At 39.4% G+C, this 14445-nt stretch overlaps 1 protein-coding gene across 2 annotated transcripts in view; it reads right to left on the reverse strand.

The window, feature by feature from the left end:
* YEATS2 (YEATS domain containing 2) overlaps positions 1–14287 on the reverse strand; it is a 113605-nt gene extending 99318 nt beyond the window's left edge. For both annotated transcript variants that reach the window (XM_077754481.1, XM_077754480.1), the window contains exons 1-2: positions 14246–14287; positions 10554–10664 (exon numbers count right to left, since the gene is read on the reverse strand). The gene's annotated coding sequence lies outside the window, so the exon portion shown is untranslated. The remainder of the gene's footprint in view (positions 1–10553; positions 10665–14245) is intronic.
* Between the last annotated feature and the right edge of the window lie 158 nt (positions 14288–14445).

Consider the following 14445-nt stretch of genomic DNA (forward strand, 5'->3'; position numbering starts at 1 on the left):
TTTATTTTTGAGAGAGAGACAGCGTGAGCAGGGGAGGGTCAGAGAGAGAGAGGGAGATACAGAATCCAAAGACAGGCTCCAGGCTCTGAGCTAGCTGTCAGCACAGAGCCCAATGGGGGCTCGAACCCATGAACGGTGAGATCATGACCTGAGCCAAAGTCGGACGCCTAACCGACTAAGCACCCAGGTGCCCCACCATCCTTACTCATTAGGGTCAAGACACACTGGTTTTCTTTCTGTTCCTCAAATATGCCTCAATCTTTTCTTGGGGTTTTTGTTTTTTGTTTTTTTTTTTTAATTTTTATGTCTATTTTTGAGAGAGAGACAGAGCATGAGGGGAGAGGGGCAGAGAGGGAGACAAAGAATCTGAAGCAGGCTCCAGGCTTGCTGTCAGCACAGAGACCAATGCGGGGCTCAAACTCACAATGGTGAGATCATGACCTGAGCCGAAGTAGGTCGCTTAACCAACTGAGCCACCTAGCCCCCTTACTTGTTTGTTTTTAAGTAAGTTCTACACCCAACATGGGGCTTGAACTCATGACCCTGAAATAATTACATGCTCTACCAACTGAGCCAGACAGGTGCCCCTCATTAGGGCTTTTGGACTTCAGGTTCCCTCTACCTGGAATGCTCTTCCCCCAGATGAGCTTTACTAGAGCCCAGGCTCAAATGCCCACCTTATCAAAGTCCTTCCCTAATCATACTATTCAACATAGCTTTCCCCATCTTCCACCTCTAAAGTTCCTGGAAGCTCTCAATAAATTATTTGCCAAATAAATAAAGGTATAACTTAAATACATGCCAAAATATAAATACCCAAGGGAACATAACTACCAGCTTATGGTAACTTTTATCATTCTTGCCTAATACTTACAAATCTATTTGATAATGCTACATTTCCAAAGCTATTCCAAAATAGCTAAATTTTTAAAATAATGGGATGTGCAAAGTTATTATACACAGGCACATGCAGATGAAGAGATAGCTGGCATGGCATTATTAATAACAAATAGGATAATTTAAGGCAAGAAAACATTTAAAATAATAAAGATTATGTTACTACTAAAGGACACAATCACAAACATATGCCATAAATTAGACATCAAACAACATATCAAAAACTACAAAATAAACCAGAAATACTAAGACAATTAAAGAAAAATCACAATCATTACAGAGGAATCTGAACAAATGTCTCTCAGAAATCTAAAGGATCAAAAAAGAAAACATAAAAATACAGATGATATAGATAATGCAATTCACAAGCCAGGTATAACAGTTAGATACCGGTCTGAATACAACAGAGAATGCTATTTAAAATACCCATAAAAATTCATTAAAATTAAATCATAAGATAGAACATGAAGAAAGTCACAATTATTACAAAACATGGAGATGTTACAGCCATATTCTCTGATCCTAATAAAATTAAACAGGAAATCATTAACAAGAACTCACTATGATATGGGAAACAAGATACTCTTCTATTTATTTTCTAAAAGTGAGAGACAGAGAGAGAGAGAGCACACATGCACACACAATCAGGAGAAAGACAGAGAGAGAGAGCACGAGAGAATCCTAAGCAGGCTCCACGCTGCCAGCAAAGAGCCTGATGTGGGGCTTTAACTCACCAGTCACAAGATCATGCCCTGAGCCAAACCCAAGTGTCAGACACTTAACCAACTGAGCCACCCAGGTGGCTCAAAGAGAAAATTAAAATAAGAGTATTTTAAAATTATCAATAAACAGGACACAATATTTCTAAACCTAAGAAGATGTGGTCAAAGGCATCAGCAGAGAAAAATGACAGACCAGTTTTCATTTGTGAATACAGATACAAACCCAATCCAGCAGGGTATTTAAAAAATAGAAAAATAACTAGAAGCTTTTTTTTAATGTTTATTTTGAGTGTGTGTGTGTGTACGTGCACACACGCGTCTGTACGCCTGCATGAGCAGGGAGAGGGGCAGAGAGAGGGAGAAAGACAACCCCAAGCGGGTTCCATGCTATCAGTGTGGAGCCCAAGGCAGGGCTCCATCTCACAAACCTGTGAGATCATGACTGGAGCCAAAATCAAGAGTTGGATGCTTAACTGTGCCACCCACGTGCCCCTAGAAGCCTTTATTACCAGCAATAAATAAGATATTTAGGAGATTCAGAAGCAAGGTGACTTGCAATGCACTTGTCTAATGTTGAACCTTTAGGAGAATATTAATGCAACTGACTTTCAGTAATGCAAATATGCATGATCCATTTCATAAATTATATATTTGGAATTAAATATAGCAGCTTTTAAGGGCACCTGGGTGGCTCAGTTGAGGATTTAACTCTTGACTTTGGCTCAGGTCATGATCCCAGGGTGGTGAATAGAGCCCCTCATCGGCTCTGCACTGAGCGTGGAGCCTTCTTAAAATGCTCTCTAAAATTTAAAAAAAAAAAAAAAAAGCCTATACTGAGAAAAATCATTTGGCATGAAGTCTTATCAAAAAAAATCAAAATAAACGGGCATCTGGCTGGCTCAGTTGGAAGAGCATGCAACTCTTATTTTTGGGTCATGAGTTTGAGCCCCATGTTGGGTACTAAAAAAAAAAACTTAAATATATTTAAATGTCAATTTAAATTTTTTCTTCTGAAGAACTGTCATCTCCCACTGACATAGGTAACTGAAAATAGACACAAATAATTTTCTCCCAAAATCATGCTTTTTTCCCCCACAATACAAGCAATCTGAAGTAGCTTATACAAAAGACTCAGATCAAGGGAAATCTAAAAGGGAGAAGAGAAGATTCTGTTCTCATTTTAAGTTGGTACTGACAAAAACTCTGTATCCTAATTATTCCAAGCCTGATCTTTTACACAAAACGATTTGAATACGCTCTCATTTCTTGGTCAACATAATCACTGTTTCTTCAACTCATCTGGTATTGTGGGGGGAGGTCTTTTAAGTAAAAACGATCACAATTTTACACAGACCAGAATGGTGGGGAGCTGATGGAGGTCAGTTCTTTGCATCATACTAACATGGGCTATTCCCAGTATAAGGGTCACCTGGCTGGCTCAGTCAGTTTAGCATCTGACTCTTGATCTCAGTTCAGGTCTTGATCTCAGGGTCATGAGTTCAAGCATGAAGCCTACTTAAAAAAAAAAAGTCCCTGGAACATGATCTGATCATGTGCCCTGGGATATCGCTCAGTCTGACATGTAAAGAGCTTAGCAACATGGAGAAGCTAGATAGTTGAGCTAAAAAAAAAAAAGTTATTATTTAAGTACTATATATTTCCAGATCAAAAATACCTACTTTCCAATTATAAATGAAATTGCTAAAGTCCACATAAGTTGCTATAAAGGTCAGCCCCAGGATTCACACAGGCCAATACTTTGTCTCCAATGTGCAAAGCAACCTGAAAGAGAATCTAGAATAAAACAACTACTCTAAATTATCCATGCCAGTGCTTCTATTCATTACTGCAACAACTGGAGAGCTGGCCTTAGGAAGCTTTACCCTTCCTTTACTCCAGGACTTCAACATACTTTCTCTGGACAGAGTGAGTTACATGAGCTGTTTAAAGGTTTTGAGATAAGCAAATTCTTAAGTTGACAGAAGGGAGACCATGTAAGGAGTGCCTGGCTGGCCCAGTTGGAGAAGCACGTAACTCGTGATCTCAGAGTCATGGGTTTGAGGCCAGACAGCTGGGGATTGCTTGAGTAAATAAACAAACAAACTTAAAAAAAAAAAGAGAGAAAAAGAAACAAGGGAGGATATATAACCTTCCAGTGACTTCCCCGGTGTCACTTTCAGACAAAGATCACTGGAATAGTCTGAAACGATAGCTGATTCATATGAGAATCCTGTTTCAATTGTGACACCCTAAAAGGTTTTTTTTTCTTTCCCCCAAAAGAAGCAGAAGGAAACAAAGCTGATCTACAATTACAGGTTGAAAAAGACAGGAAGGAACTGGACCAGATCAAGATTGGGTCAAACTCATGGACACAGTCACGGAGAATATATAAACTGAGCCAAATCTTGCACACTTCACTAATGGGGATAAGTCTCATGCTTTTCTGTGTGAAGCTGAGATTCTAAAACGGAAACAAGCAACTTAAAAGAGGAGACATTTTTTAGAAACTGGTTTTTCTTTAAGTCAACACTCTCTAGTCTAAAAAACTCATTATAAAAATCTACCTACTGATAAAAATTTTCTGGAATTAGATACAGTGATGGCTGCACAACTTTGTGAATCTGCTAAAATAAAAAACACACTGAGTTTTACACTTTAAAGAGTGAAATTTGGGGTGCCTGGGTGCTCAGTCGATTAAGCATCTGACTTTGGCTCAGGTCATGATCTCACAGTTCGTGGGTTTGAGCCCCGAGTCAGGCTCTGTGCTGACAGCCTGTTTCAGATTCTGTGTCTCCCTCTCTCTAACCCTCCCCTGCTCACTCTGTCTCTCTCTCTCTCTCTCATAAATAAAAAAACATTTAAAAAATGATTTTAAAAAAGTGAAATTTACGGTTTGTGAATTAGATCTCAAAAGTCACTATAAAAAATAATAACATAACAACTCAGGCAACAACAGATGCTGGTGAGGATGCAGAAAAATAGGGTCTCTTTTGCACTGCTGGTGGGGATACAAACTGGTCAAACCACTCTGGAAAACAATAGAGGTTCCTCAAAAAATTAAAAATAGAACTACTCTAAAACCCAGCAATTGTACTACTAGGTATTTATCCAAGGGATACAAGTATGCTGTTTCAAAGGGGCACATGCACCCCAATGTTTATAGCAGCAGTATCAACAATAGCCAAAGTATGGAAAGATCCCAAATGTCCATCGATGGATGAATGGATAAAAAAGATGTGGGGTGTATGTGTGTGTATATATATATGCATAAATATATACATATACACACACACATTATATGTATGTATACACACACACACACACACACACACACACACACACACACACAATGGAGTATTACTCGGCAATCAAAAAGAATGAAATCTTACCATCTGCAACTGCGTGGATGGAACTAGAGGGTATTACACTAAGCGAAATTAAAGACAAATATCATGACTTCACTCATATAAGGACTTTAAGATACAAAACAGATGAACATTAGAGAAGGGAAGCAAAAAAATATAAAAACAGGGAGGGGGACAAAACATGAGACTCTTAAATATGGAGAACAAAGAGAGGGTTGCGGGAGGGCTTGAGGGAGGGGGGATGGGCTAAATGGGTAAGGAGCATTAAGGAATCTACTCCTGAAATCACTGTTGCACTATATGCTAACTTGGATGTAAATTTTTTAAAAATCAGAAAAAACAACAACGATAGGGGTGCCTCACTGGCTCAGTCAGTGGAGTACACAACTTGATACTGGAATTGTAGGTTCAAGCCCCAAAATGGGTGCAGAAATTACTTAAAAAATAAAATATTAAAAAAGACAAATCCAATATATATTAACCTTAAACAAAAATCTATTTACAGATTATACTTACCCAAGTACGTGAGTGCATGCTATAGGCACATTTGCAAAGGAGCAGAGCCGTCAGTTGGGTAATCAACATTAGGAAGACTAGCTTGGGGTAGGGAGGACATGAATTGGTAGTACTTTTAAATTCGATCATAAAATATTTCAGATATTCAAAAAGTATAAAGTGAACAGAGAGGAGAATACAAAGACATTTAAAAGTGTAGTAATTTCCAGGGTGCCTGGGTGGCTCAGTCGGTTAAGCGTCTGACTCTTGGTTTCAGCTCAGGTCATGACCTCATGTTTGGGAGGGGAAGCTCAGTGTTAAGGCTCTGCACAGACAGTGTGGAGGCTGGGATTCTCATTCTCTCTCTCGCTCGCTCGCTCTCTGCCCCTATCCTGCTCACACACACTCTCTCCCTCTCTCTCAAAGTAAATAAATAAACATTTAAAAAAGAAAAAGAAAATTTGTGGGATGATACGTTTACTATCTTGATTGTAGTGATGGTTCATAGATGTATAAATAAGTTGAAACTTCCCAAATTACAATTTTGTGCAGTTTGTAGATGCTGATTTTACCTTAATGACACTTTAAGAATATAATCTGCCAGAAAAACATATAAAGGATAAAAGGATCCTTCATTCATTGTTGGTGGAAATGTAAAATGGTGCAGCTGCTGTGGAAAAGTTTGGCAGTTCCTTAAAAGTTAAACAGAACTGGGGTGTCTGACAGGCTCACCTAGAAGGATATGCAACTCTTGATTTCAGGTCATGAGTTCAAGCCCTGAACTCGGGTGTAGAGATTACTCAAAAACAAAAAAACCCTAAACTTAAAAAAAAAAAAAAAAAAAAGTGGGGTGCCTGGGTGGCTTAGTCAGTCAAATGTCTGACTCTTAATTCAGCTCAGGTCATCTCATGGTTCATGAGTTCGAGCCCCACATGGGGCTCTGTGCCCTACTTGGGATTCTCCCTGCCCCTCCGCACTCTCTCTCTCAAAATAAACTTTAAAAACATTTTTGTTTGTTAAACAGATTTACCAAATGACCTAGCAACTCCATTCCTAGGTATATATCCAAGAGAACTGAAAACACATGTTCACACAAAAAGTTACACATAAAAATGTTCATAACAGCATTATTCACAATAGCAAAAAAGTATAAACAACCCAAATATCCATCGATCGCTGCCTGGACAAACACAATGTAGTATATTCAGACAAGAGAATTAAACAGTAAAAAATACTAAGGTACTGACACATGCTACATCACAGATGGACTGAATGTACCATGTTAAGTGAAAGAAGCCAGATACTAAAGGCCATGTGTTATATGATTCTATTTATATGAAATGTACAGAAACAGGCAAATCCATAGACTCAAAGTGTGGTTGCCAGGGGATGAGGTCAGGGAACCAGGACTGAGTGCTAATAGGTATGGATTTCTTTCTGGGGTGATGGAAATACTTTGGAATTAGATGTTAGTAACGGCTGCACAAACTTGTAAATATACTAAAACCATTCAATTATACACTTTAAGATGATGAATTTTATATTATGTGACTATATCTTTACACTTTAAGATGATGAATTTTATATTATGTGACTATATCTTAATTTTTAAAAGTATATACGCTCTCAGACTAATTTTTAAGAAACAAAATAGAGGGGCACCTAGGTGGCTCAGTCGGTTGGGGGTCCGACTTCAGCTCAGATCATGATCTCATGGTTCGTGGTTGAGCCCCGCGTCAGGCTCTGTGCTGACAGCTCAGAGCCTGGAGCCTGTTTCGGATTCTGTGTCTCTCTCTCTTTCTGACCCTCCCCTGCTCGCTCGCTCGCTCTCTCTCTCAGAAATAAATAAAAAACATTAAAAAAAAAAGAAACTAAATAGAGAACAATCACCAACATATTCATTAACTCAATGACTAAAAACATACAAATCCAGATGAATTCCCCCTGGCATTCTCCTTACCCTCAGCCTTCAATACCAACACATAACAGGTCTCCCCCCACCCCCACACCACACACCTCCATAGCTCATTCTTCTGATAAACAGAATAAACAATCCTTGGCTGGAGAACGAGTTCTTCTACCTCTCTTTGTCTGCAGTCATCAAAGTTCACATGCCTGAACATCTCACAATTACCTTTCAATGGATTCATATTTCACCTCTACCTTCTCTCTTGCTTACTGAAATGCTATTCACCTTTCAAGAAATCAAATTAAATTCCAACTCAACCATGAAATCCATGCCAGCCTTCAGAAACTTTTTTCTAACTCCCAAAGAACAGATGTTACAGAAACAATTTGCTTCATAAGCCTTGTTTTCTAAGGGAAAAATGCACTGACCCTCACCCACCACTTGGTAGCGGTGTAGAAAACAGGATAAAAGGGGGACAGGATTAAAGGTAGGGAGATGGGGGTGAATTTAAGGATTGGCAATGAAAATTCAAGGGGCGCCTGGGTGGCCCAGTCGGTTGGGCGTCAGGCTCAGGTCATGATCTCACGGTTGGTGGGTTCAAGCCCCATGGTAGGCTCTGTGCTGACAGCTCGGACCCTGGATCCTGCTTTGGATTCTGTGTCTCCTCCTCTCTCTCTGCCCCTCCCTCACTCATGCTCTGTCTCTGTCTCTCTCAAAAATAAACATTAAAAATTATTAAGAAAACAAAATGCAAATAAAAATCTGTTTAAATAATAAGAGAATCCTCTTTCTAAGAATCTACCCTAAAAAACTACTCTCAATTTACTCTCATATATGAGCTGCACTTACAGATCTACAATTTAAATGTTACTTCTCCTCTTGTATATTTTATAATAAAAACTGGATGTAGTCTCTCGCAAATTACAGTGCATCCAATGAATGAATATGAAAGCTTTTTAATATGGAGTGCTATGCTCTTATATGTAAAAACCCTAAAGATTCCACAAAAAAAACCTGTGAGAATAAATTAACTCAGCAAAGCATCAGGATACTAAGTCAACACACAAAAATCAGTTACATTTCTATCCACACTGAAAAATCTGCAAAGTAAACTACAAAAACAATTCCATTTATAACAGCATCAAAATGAATGAAATACAGTTGACCCTTGAACAATGTAGGCAATGGGAGCACCAACCCCCACATGGTCAAAAATCCACCTATAACTTTTGACTCCCCCAAAACTTAATTACTAACAGGCTACTGTTGACCAGAAGCCTTACTGTAACAATTAACAAATATCTTGTATATTATAGGTATTATATGCTGTATTCTTATAATAGAGAAAAAATTAAGAAAATCATGAAGAGAAAACACACAGTATTAACCTGTATCCAAAAAATTCACATATAAGTGGATCTGTAGTATCAAACCCATGTTGTCCAAGGCTTAACTGTACTTAGGAATTAACTTAACCAAGGAGGTGGAAGAGTAATACAATGAAAACTACAAAACACTGCTGAAAGATATTAAATACAACATAACTAAATGGAAACACATCTCATGTTTACAGACTGAAAAATACTGTTTAAAAGTAATACCCAAAGCCACCTACAATGCAATCCCTATCACAATCCCAATGGCATTTTCTGCAGAAATAGAAAAATCCAACCTGAAATTCATATGGACTCTCAAGGAACCCTGACCAACTTTGAAAAAGAACAAAACTAAAGGAGTTACACTCCTGATTTCAAGACTTACTAGAAACTACACTAATCAAAAACAGTTTGGTACCGACATAAACAGAAATAAACAGACCAATGGAATAAAACAGAGAGCCCAGAAACAAAGCCTTGCATATGGTCAAATGATTTTTGACAAGAATGCCAAGATCATTCTATGGGGAAAGGATAGTCTTTTCCACAAATGGTGCTGGGAAAACTGAATATCTACACATGAAAGAATGAAGTCAGACCCTTAACATATACAAAATTTAACTCAGAATGGATCAAAGGCTTAAATATAAGACTTAAAACAATAAAACTATAAAAGCTTCACAACATTGGATTGGCAAAGATTTCTTAGATAGGACACCAAAAGAACAGGTTTAAAAAAAAAAAAGACACACTGGGCTTCATAAATATTTAAAAATTTTTGCATTAAGACACTATCAACAGAGTAAAAAGGCAATTCACAGAAAGGTAAAATATTTGCAAATCATATCCAATAAGGGATCAATATCCAGAATATATAGAGAGAGAACTCCTAAAACTCAAAGCAACAAAAAACTTGACTGAAAATAGACAAAAGATTTGAATAAACATTTCTCCAAAGATATACAAGTGCTCAATAAGCACATGAAAAGATGCTCAACATCACTAATACTAGGGACAAAAGTACAAATCAAAACCTCAGTGAGATTATTACCTCACACCCATTAGGATGGCTGTAAAAAACAAAGAACTAGAAAACAAGTGTTAGCAAAGATATGAAGAAACTGGAACGCTTGTACAATGTTGGTGGGAATATACGAACATACATGCAAGCCACTGTGGAAAACAGTATGGCAGTTCCTCAAAAAACTAAAAATAGCATTACTGTATGATCCAAGAATTCTCTCTCTGTGTATATACAAACCAAAAGAAAAGCAGAAACTCGAAGAGATATCTGTATACCCATGGTCTTAGCAGCATTATTTACAAGAGCCAAAAGATGGAAGCAATCCAAGTGTTCTTCAACAGATGAATGGGGAAACAAAGTGGGATATATATACACTGGAATATCATTCAGCCTTAATAAGGGATGTTCTTTACTAAAAGAAAAACACTGATTCAAAGGGATACATGTACCCCTATGTTTATAGATTATTTATAATAGCTAAGATATGGAGGCAGCCCGTGTCCACTAATGAATAAATGAATAAAGAAAATGTGGTGTACATAAACACAATGGAATATTTAGCCATAAAAAAGAATGAAATCTTGCCATTTGTAAGGACATAGATAAACCTAGAGGTTATTATGCTAAGTGAAATAAGCCAAAGAAAAACAAATAGCCTATGGTTTTACTCACATGTGAAATTGTTAAGAAACAAATGAGCAAAGGGGAAGAGAAAGACAAACCAAGAAACAGACTCTTAACTATAGAGAACGAACTGATGGTTACCGCAGCGGAGGAGGTGACGCGATGAGTGAAATAGGTGATGGAGATTAAGGAGTCACTTGTCCTGATGAGCATGGGTGATGTATGGAATTGCTGAATCACTGTATCATACACCTGAAATTAATACAACATTATATGTTAACTGGAATAAAAATTAACTGAAATAGGGGAACGTAAGTGGCCTCAATTAGTTAAGTGGTCAACTCTTGATCTCAGCTCAGGTCTTGATCTCAGGGGTCCTGAGTTCAACCCCATATTGGGCTCCATGCTGGGCATAGAGCNAGGAAGGAAATTCTGACACATGCTACAACATGGATGAACCCTGAGGGCATTATACTAAGTAAAAATCAGAAAAAGATAAATACTGTATGAGTCTACTTATATGAGGTACTTAATGTAGTCAAAATCAATCACAGAGACAGAAAGATTGGTGGTTGCCAGGGACTAGAAGAAAAGAGGAATGGGGAGTTACTGTTTAACGGGTATAGATTTTCAGTTTTGCAAGATGAAAAGAGTGATGGAGATGGATGGTGGTGATAGTTGCACACTGTTACAAATGTATTTAATACCTCTGAACTGCACACTTAAAAATGATTAAGGTGGTAAATTTTAGGATATGTGTATTTTACTACAATTGAAAAAAAAAGCATACACAGAAGTTAACCATGTATTTTTTTAAGTGTTTTTTTTTTTTTTTTTGATAGACAAAGACAGCGCAAGCAGGGGAGGGTCAGAGAGAGGGAGACAGAGAATCCAAAGACAGGCTCTAGGCTCTGAGCTAGCTAACAGCACAGAGCCCGGCGTGGGGCTCAAACCCACAAACTGTGAGATCATGACCTGAGCTGAAGTCAGACGCTTAACCAACTGAGCCACCCAGGCTCCCCAGTTAACCATGCATTAACTTGAGATTAACCACATCTCTCCTGATGGAGCATATGAAATAAACTCATTAATTTCCAGAAAGGAAAAATACTTACGGGGGGCAATTCTGCAAGCTCTATGTCAAACTACACATTTTCAACATCTAAAAGAACTCGACAATCGATTCCCAAAAGTGAGAAACACAAAAAGATACACACAGGACAGAAACAAATTAACCAATGACCAATATATGTGAAAAAAATTTCAAACACACTAGTAATCAAGGAATGAAAAACTAAACAAGACACCATTTTTCACGTATCAAATTTAGTTGTGTAGCAGATGGAAATAAGGTATCTTGTAGAAGGGCCAGGTTTTTCTAATTCACATTCACTATCTTCACTTCCGCAAGCTGCAATCAATTATTCCAATCTAGTTTCCACCTCCTACATCTAGAACTCTGGATAATAATACCATCAAGGGGGGATGTGGCTGCCTCAGTTGGTTGAACATCTGACTTCACTTCAGGTCATGATATTGCAGTTAGTCAGTTCTAGCCCCACACTGGGCTCAGTGCTGTCAGTGCAGAGCCAGGTTGAGATACTCTGTCCCCCTCTCTTTTTCTTTTTTTTTTTAATGTTTTTTTATTGATTGCTGAGAGAGAGAGACAGCGTGAGCAGGGGAGAGTCCGAGAGAGAGGGAGACACAGAATCTGAAGCAGGCTCCAGGCTCTGAGCTAGCTGTCAGCACAGAGCCAGATGTCTGGAACCCACGAATCGTGAGACCATGACCTGAGCCGAAGTCCGACACTCAACCAACTGAGCCACCCAGGTGCCCCTCTGTCCCCCTCTCTTTGAGTGTCCTCCGCTTGCACACACATGTGCATTGTCTCTCAAAAATAAACATGCACTTAAAAAATAATAATACCAATGACCAGGGGTGCCTGGCTGGTTCAGTCAGTGAAGCATGTGACTCTTGATCTCTGGGTTATGAGTCAAGCCCACTGTTGAGTGTAGAGATTACTTAAATATTTAAAAAAAAAAAATTAAAAAATAATCATACCAGTGACCAAACCAACAACCTCCAAAACCAAACATCTCAGAAGCATGGATGGACCAATTCTTTATCTTCTGTGAACTTACTTTTCTTGGTTTCCACTACACCAGTCTTTTGGGGTTTTTCCTACCTCACTGGCTGTTTCTTCTGCCCTGTGTTCAATCTTCTTCCTCTACCACACCTCTAAGTATTGGAGTGACCAAGTGCCAATTTTCACTTCTCTATCTATACTCTTTCCCTTGGTGATCTCATACAGTCTATACGTTTTGATATCACCTATGTATCCAGTACTCCAAATTTTTATCTAACCTCTCGGCTCTCTCTTCCATGAGCTCCAAACTTGTTCATGCAACTACCTCCTCAATCTACCATCTTCATAACTGATATGCATCTCACATTTAATACACCCAAAATAGATCTCATGATTTTTCCCACCTCAAGCTTCTGTTCCATTCTTCTTCCTCTCAGTAAATACCACCAACTCATAGTTGCTCAAAACAAATACCAAAAAGCATAGAATTCTCTGGGAATGCAGCTGGCTCAGTGAGTAGTCGGTTGAGCATGCGACTCTTCATCTCTCAGGCTAGGGAGTTCAAGCCTCACTATGGGCACAGAATTTACTTATTTAAAAAATATATGCTCCAATAAACTATTTGTAAAAAAATATATATATAGGGGCGCCTGGGTGGCTTAGTCGGTTAAGCGTCCGACTTTCGCTTGGGTCATGATCTCGCGGTTCGTGGGTTCGAGCCCCGCGTCGGGCTCTGTGCTGACTGCCAGCTCAGAGCCTGGAGCCTGTTTCAGAGTCTGTGTCTCCCTCTCTCTCTGACCCTCCCCTGCTCACGCTGTCTNGTGTCTCCCTCTCTCTCTGATCCTCCCCTGCTCACGCTGTCTCTCTCTCTCTCTCTCCTAGAAATAAATAAAACATTAAAAAAAATTTAAAGAAAAAAAAATATATAAATATATGCTCCTATCTTTGAAAGAAAATACACAACCAAAAGCACACAATAATATCTCCAGGCAGTAAAACTATGAATACTCTTCCTCATTTTGCTTGTATTTTTAAACTTTTCTACGATGAATACTTGCTTATTAAGGGGAAAGGATATTGGTGAATACTGTATATTACACCGCATTTTTACACCTTAAGGAAAAAAGAAAATGGGAAATTGTAGGTAAACTCTAATTATAACTGTTACAAACTTAGGTGAAAATACTAGCAAAGATAAACACTGTAAGAATGATGTGTCAGGGCTGTGGGATTATTGGTGTTATTTTCCTCCTCCACTTTCTATTTTTTAACATAATTACACTCACAAAAGAAAAAAAGATGATAAAACCTCATTCATTGTCTCCTGCAATCTGGCTACAACCCACCGAACCAGCCTTTCTTCCAAGTACTCACTTTCCCAAGCTTTCCTTAACCTCGCACTGTCTCGCACGTCTAGTGCTTTAACTCGGGCATATTCCTGGAATATCCTCCAACCTTTCTAAATCCCACTCATCCTTCACAAGGGAGGAGAGTGGTAAGGATGGCGACAGGTTGGAGGTAGATTTCACGGTTCCTGCTGGTAAATCCACAACTTGCTGGTGCCGGAGCCAAATCTCATCTCCAATCCCATCACAGGCCACCAAGCTTAACATCTTGAAAGCTCCGGCCACTGAGGCTAAAGGGACCCCCATCCCCTCAGAGAGCGCTGTGCTCCTTAGAAAAGGACCCCTCGTACACCCAAATTCCAGGTTCCCGCTCCGAAGACTCCTCCGACAGACACACTCACCCCGGAACCAGCCTGGGTCCTCTTCCCTCAGCAGTCACTCGCTCCCGCCCCCGCCCCCGCTCCCGCTCCCGCTCCGCCCGAGGCCGCGCGGCCGGCAGGGTGGGGGAGGGGAGCGCCCCTGCCCGCGCCGCCCCCGCCCAGACAATGCCCGAGAGAGCGGAGCGCGCGCCCGGCCGGTCCGATCCCTCTCCCGCCAACAC

Source organism: Crocuta crocuta, unplaced genomic scaffold (genome assembly GCF_008692635.1).
Source record: "Crocuta crocuta isolate KB4526 unplaced genomic scaffold, BGI_CrCroc_1.0 scaffold70, whole genome shotgun sequence".
In the NCBI taxonomy this organism is placed as follows: Eukaryota; Metazoa; Chordata; class Mammalia; order Carnivora; family Hyaenidae; genus Crocuta; species Crocuta crocuta.